The sequence below is a fragment of the Mirounga leonina genome, unplaced genomic scaffold (assembly GCF_011800145.1).
Source record: "Mirounga leonina isolate KUSES-001 unplaced genomic scaffold, KU_Mleo_1.0 Mir_104, whole genome shotgun sequence".
Lineage (NCBI taxonomy): Eukaryota > Metazoa > Chordata > Mammalia > Carnivora > Phocidae > Mirounga > Mirounga leonina.
In genome coordinates this window covers 11,356,003-11,362,293 of record NW_023270231.1, presented here as the reverse complement: position 1 = coordinate 11,362,293, position 6,291 = coordinate 11,356,003, and positions in this window count along the sequence as shown.

Here is a 6,291-nt window from a genome sequence, read left to right as displayed (position 1 = left end):
GGCCCTAAACTTGAGTATAACTTGTGTATGTGTGTTGGCAGAATACTAAAAAACCGGAACTTGTTAGTTGTAAACCTCATTCTGATAATCTTCTAATTTTAAAACTGTATCAAGAAGTCTCCCTAAATCCTTTGCTCTTGATTAGGTCAGACATTTAGTTCCTTCTGAATGTATAAATGCCATGTTCAATCCAATCTTTTCATTAGAAAGACTTGGAGCTGTTTACCCTTTTCTTCCAACAATAGCTCCACCCTACTCACTTTCCTTCCCCAAATCCCATTGTGTTGGGATTAAAGGAGACCAAAACATCTGTTCTTCTCTTCTGTGGCACCTCTGATGGAGTCTGTCTCACAGTAGCTCTATTGCTTTTCCCATTCAGCAGTTAGTACTCACAGGATGTTAAACTGAGACCTGAATTATCAGGATCAACATTTGAATCAGGATTAGCTATCAAAGGAAGGCAACACTTTACTAGGCCTCACGAGGGGAATTGGCTTTTCAGAACAATTCTCCCCTCAAAAAAGCATGACTAACACACTGAAGGGAAAAACAAAGAGGCAGAGAGCATGTTAGACTTGTTAAATAGTGGTGGTGTGCTGTGATCACTGCCTACTATGGGAAGGCAAGTCAAAAAATGCAGACTGAAGCAAGAGCGCAACTGTTCATCACTGTGATACATACAGTCTTGAACTCTGAGTAGCCAACTACAGCTACAGCACTTCCTTTACAGCAGATCATGTCTATTCTCAGCTTTTTTGCTTTCTTAAATCTCCCAGGTAAGACCTAATGAGCTCTGTAAGAAAAATCATTATGCCCTCTGAAAGTGCTGAAGTTAAAAATATAAGTTAAATTTATTGAAGGACTTGGTCCAGTAAGGGCTTCTCAAATGTGACATATACCTAAGTTGTATGTGTATTAGTGCATCTTTAGATTGCATACTGCTGAGGCAAGCAAGAGCGAGAGGATGCTTACTGCTCTTAGTCAAAAAAAAAAAAAAAAAAACTTTTAATGTATTTGCTCTCCCTGGTACAGGTGCCCTTATCATCATAGAGTTGTTTTTATTAAGTGCCAAGTGTACACGACTGTGGTTGAGGCCAAGCATAAAGTCCGTTACCTTCTTGAGCTTGATTACTAGGCTCTTCAGAAAGGTCCCTCATTTGTTGTCCCTTTCTATAAAGCATGCATTCCCAGGAAGTAGTTAGCAGCAAGCAGCTAGTATTAATGGATTCTTTGAAGGACTTTCCTGGAAGCTAGCCTCCTGCTGAGGTGAGTGCTTTGCCCAAAGGGAACTAGGCAAAGACTGAACCTGGCTTCCAAGTTCTTTATTGTACCCTTAAGCACGCCTGAATTAAAACAAGTCATATACACCTGGACAGGTGGTGCAGCATTGCTTCAGTTCAGAAGTAATGGAGCATAATTCAGAGTACACTCCACTCGCTCAGTCTGATCCCCATGAAGTCCTCTTCCAACTCTTGACAAACTTGACAAGGCAGGCATTTCTGACTATTAATGTATTTTTCTTCTGCTAGGTGACCCTAAGCCATGGAAAGAACTTACTCTAAATGCAATAAAATAATCAGTTTTTTTCAGAGGCCCAACATAATGTGCCTTTCATTTTTAATACAATCACTATGCCTTCTCATTTGGAGGGGGTGGGTCTCGCTCTCCATTTCTCCCACTAAAATCCTAATTTAAACTAACATCATCTGATGCTTTGATCACCCCATGCTTCTTATTCTTCTATTTCAATGGCCATATTTTTTTCTCAGCATTTGATTATGAAAAATTTCAAACATACAGAAAGTTGAAGCAATTGTACAGTAAAAGCCTATATACTTACCATGTAGGTTCTATAATTAAATATTCATTCTGATTGTGAAAATATGTAAGTTAGGTTAATCACACTATTCCCCCAATAAACACATTCTTACTCTACTCAGAATAACATCCAAATTCTTTGCCATAGTTTACCAGGCTCAGCCTGAGCTGAATTCCAACTTCTATATGACCTCATTTTTTTACCCCTCCTCCTTTCCATTACTGATATCTGGGGTAGTGCCATTCTTTATATTCTTCAAATACAACAAGTTTTTCCCTGACTCAGGGCCTTTCCTTTGCTCTTCTACTAGACCTACCCCTGACCATCTCCTTCTCCTCCTTCTGGTCTCAGCTAAACATACCTCCTCAGAGACCCTTTCCTTGACCTTCCCATCTAAAGCACATCTTCTGCCCCCAGTTACTCTCTACCACAGTACCCTACGTGACTGCATTTATAGACCATTTTCTGAAATTCCCTTGTTTGTTTTTGTGTTCACTTCTTATTTCATATCATTAAAATGTGAGCTCTTTGAAGATTTTTTTTTGAAAGCAAGGACTTTGTTTTATTCACATCCAAATGTCAGTGGCTTGGGCAGTATCTAGTTCACAGAAGTTGAATAAATGTGTTGAGTAAATTTATAAGTATCATGAAAAGGCAATCCTTCTTTTGCACAGCTAAGTATAATCTACTATACTGTAGAAAACAAAATATACACAGAAAAATCCTAAGACCTAGAACACACAGACACTCAAGTAGTAACTGTCTTTAGCAGCTCATGGGGGCACTTCCTAGGCTAGATCAAAACAGGTACCAGTTAATCAAAATGATTCATTGAAAATGTGGCACTCTAATCACTGAAGACATAGTTGCAGTGGACCTACATCTAGGATATTTAACAATACTAAGGGAAGAGCTAAACATACAGGTAGGAAGGCATTTAACTTTATTGCATGAACTAAAAAACCACAAAATACACAAAGATGGTAAATTGGTGGCATTGCATTTTCTGTAAAATATTTCTAACCTACTGCAACTATTTTGAATATATCCTTTTAGGTTCAGTATGACATTTCTTCTAAATATTCTGGAGTATTTTCTTCTTCTTCATAACCTTCTTCCTAGCACCATGGAAAGCTTCAGGATAAAAAGAGAACTGTGGTGATTTTCCTACTAATTAGTTGCTCTTATTAAAAAGAGCAAGATAATTGATTTTAGGATGCACTACCCCTTATTAAGACCTAATTAAGCTGTATATCAAAGACTAATTAAATGGCATTATTCCATCTCACTGATGAGTCTTGATGCTTGGTGAATAGATTTGGGTGGTAGATGAATACTCTTGGAATAGATTTCACAGCCAGACAGATAAATATAGACTAAGAAGCTGAGTAAAGGGAATTTTCGATTATCTAAACCTAACACACTTATTGGTATTTCTTCAGCCTGACAGTTTGAAATGCACAAAATGAAATGTTTAAATGCAAACTCGGCACTGTGGTAGGATGGAGAACAATGAACGGGCTTCTTTGGAAAACTGAAAATTTAAATATGCCATTAATTCTTCCAGTGAAATGGTGGACGGGAGAATTGGAGTCATTTTTTTTTTTTTAACTCTTTTCATGAGCCAAGCTACTCAGTCTTGATGAACCTCAGATGAGAGCTTGGTTACACTGAAAAAGAATATCTGAAAACCTGAGATCATTTTTAAAGTTGCCAATCACCATCTTTGCTAAGTTTTCTGTGGATCTCAGGGAGAGGAAATGGGGAATAGTAAGAGATTATTATCATGGTAAGGAATCTGAATACAGTAGGAGCCCAGATATTGATGAAACTGTGGTCCAGCCAAAGAGAAATTGCCCTCAAAACATATTTGGAGAGAAGAGCTATTAGTAAGATAAATGTTTTTCAGAATTTTATTCTACACCAGAAATGAATGTTTTCAACAGCAAATCAATCTCTGCTAAGTCAATATTTTACTTGACAAAGATCATATACCAACATTTCAAATGTTATGTAAATCCATTCATTGCTTTAATCCCATCAAGCTAACCTTGTACTCCCAAGGCTGCATCTTCAAGGCAGTGCCACTGTGACAACAGAAACTCATCATTCCATTTAATCTATGAGGTCACAACCTCCTTGGATTATGGTGGATAGTCTCTCAAATTCTTTGGTGCTTCATAATGCAAAACCTTTTGAATAAATCACAAGATATTTGCAGAAAGTAATGATTTCACTATACAGCTGAGCTATATTTGATTGTCTTTAATAGTTACCTTCACTAGCAGTATAATAATTTGCAAACAATAACATCAGTCATATGTCACTTTTGCACTCATTACTGGCCAAGGTATAACCCCCAGGACCAATAATCTATACTACTGAACATCTAAATTAAATGTCACTCTGTGCTAAGTGCAGGTTATTCAACTGAAACTGAACTTTCACAACTATAACATGTATTTTGAATTATCTGAAGGACATCTACCCTTGAACTCTTTTTGCATTAATACACACAGAAGTGGAAATAGCTGCAACATCACTAAGAAAGCTGTGCAAATAGAGAACTGAAATCTCTATTACAGGAAAATGAGTAAACAATTTATTTTTAGCTATCTTTACAGAACTCATGGGCAGGAGATAAAGGGTTTGACTCACGTATTTCAAGGTTGTCATTCTAGGTACTTTGTTAGATTTAATAGAGTTTATAATATTTAGATTACCTTCTAGATGGAGCTTCACTTTCTCTTTCATTTCACATAAAATTATGGATTTTAACATAATTTTAGATAATTATACACTGCACATGAATGCTGGAAAACAATCAATTAGTGACAACTATAATTCTTTCTTTTGTTTTGCATTCCAAGCTTATTTTTTCTAATAGAGGTGGAACACAAAAGAAGAATGAGGATGGGGGAGGGTTAATTTATTTCTTGGGCTTTGTGTCTCAAAGGGAACAAATCTTTCATGAGCCCAAATTATGAATCCATGAATCCATAAATCTAATCAACAACATTAATAAAAGAGTAATGAGACACATTCATTAAGTTCTTGGAGATTTTTACAAGAAAAATACTATCAATATTAAGGGAGAAATATCAAAGGATCATGGAAGGCAATGGCCCTGATAGAAATTTTAAGGCAATAAGGAAATAGAGGGTACTTTATGACAAGTGCAGACAGCTAGGCTTCTGACAATTGGTTCACAATCATTAAACTGAACATATCCTCATCTAACTGCCCAGGAAATGACTGTTGTGTGTTAACCTTGAATCTGAGCTCATTGGGAAACAGAAAGTCTCAAGATACTAAGGAAAAACATTTCTTTGTACAGCACACAATACCTCAATGTTAGAAACAGAGCAGCCCTTTCTACAGATGATATATTAGAAAATGAGACAGAGGCTTTAAAATTTCAACCTAAGCTTTGAAGTACAGTGGTATTCCAGTGTATTAACAATGGATAGTGTGTTGCAATAAGATTAGCTAATCAAAATATGCTTTCGTTTAGGGGAATTGACATTCATTTATGAGCAATTTGGGGAGTCTGCACGTCCAAACAACAATCAAAGTATAATGTGTATGATCTCCTCATTGCCACTGGCTTCTGCTTGGTGGCAGAGATAGATGAGAGCAGGATTTGTGCTTGATTTGGGGGTTTTCACAGCTTGTGCCAAACCAATTGCCAGCCCAGCAAATGCAAAGACACACAAGCCTTATCAATAATAATTTGAGTGGTTGCTCACTCCATCCCTAAAATGTAACCTGAGGCGAGTAATAAAACTATAAAAAATATAAGATATGGTATTAGAAATGCACTTTAAGTTCTTTAATTGCTGAGTAGAATGATATTATTCCTTTAAAATGTGTGAGAATTCTATTTCAGATCCAGGCTCCTTTATAAGTTCTTCTTTAATCTTTTCCTTTCTTCTCCTTTTAATTGCTTGTCTTATTTCTCCTATTGAGCTATGAAGTTGAGTTTTAGAAAGCTGGAAAAGAAACATGGTCCTTTAGCAGAAATAATAATACTAAAACTTCTTCAAAATATGAAGTTTTACCATTGTTTCCTTTTCAAAATTCTCTAACAGCCCCCCCGCCCCACCTCCAAACTGGTATTACACTGGTCTTTTATTAAGGTATACATAGATCTTCCATCATGACTGCTGATCTCAAGGAATTTATGGTCTTTGTTGCTTAATGCAAAGCCTCACATACAGAATATGTTCAATACGGATTGAATGAATGAGTGACTGCAAAAATCACAAAAGTCAGTAATGAATATCCAAAAAAAAAAAAAAGGCTTTCTAAAGCTGCTTAGCATTGTTTATGGTTACAGTAAGCATTTCCTTACTTTTGGAAATTGAGAAGCATTGTAAATTTATCCTATAGCCAAGTGGTTTTCAAATTTTTTGAAAATGACCCACGGTGGAAAATGGATTTTGCATTATGACATTAGGACCCACTACTTT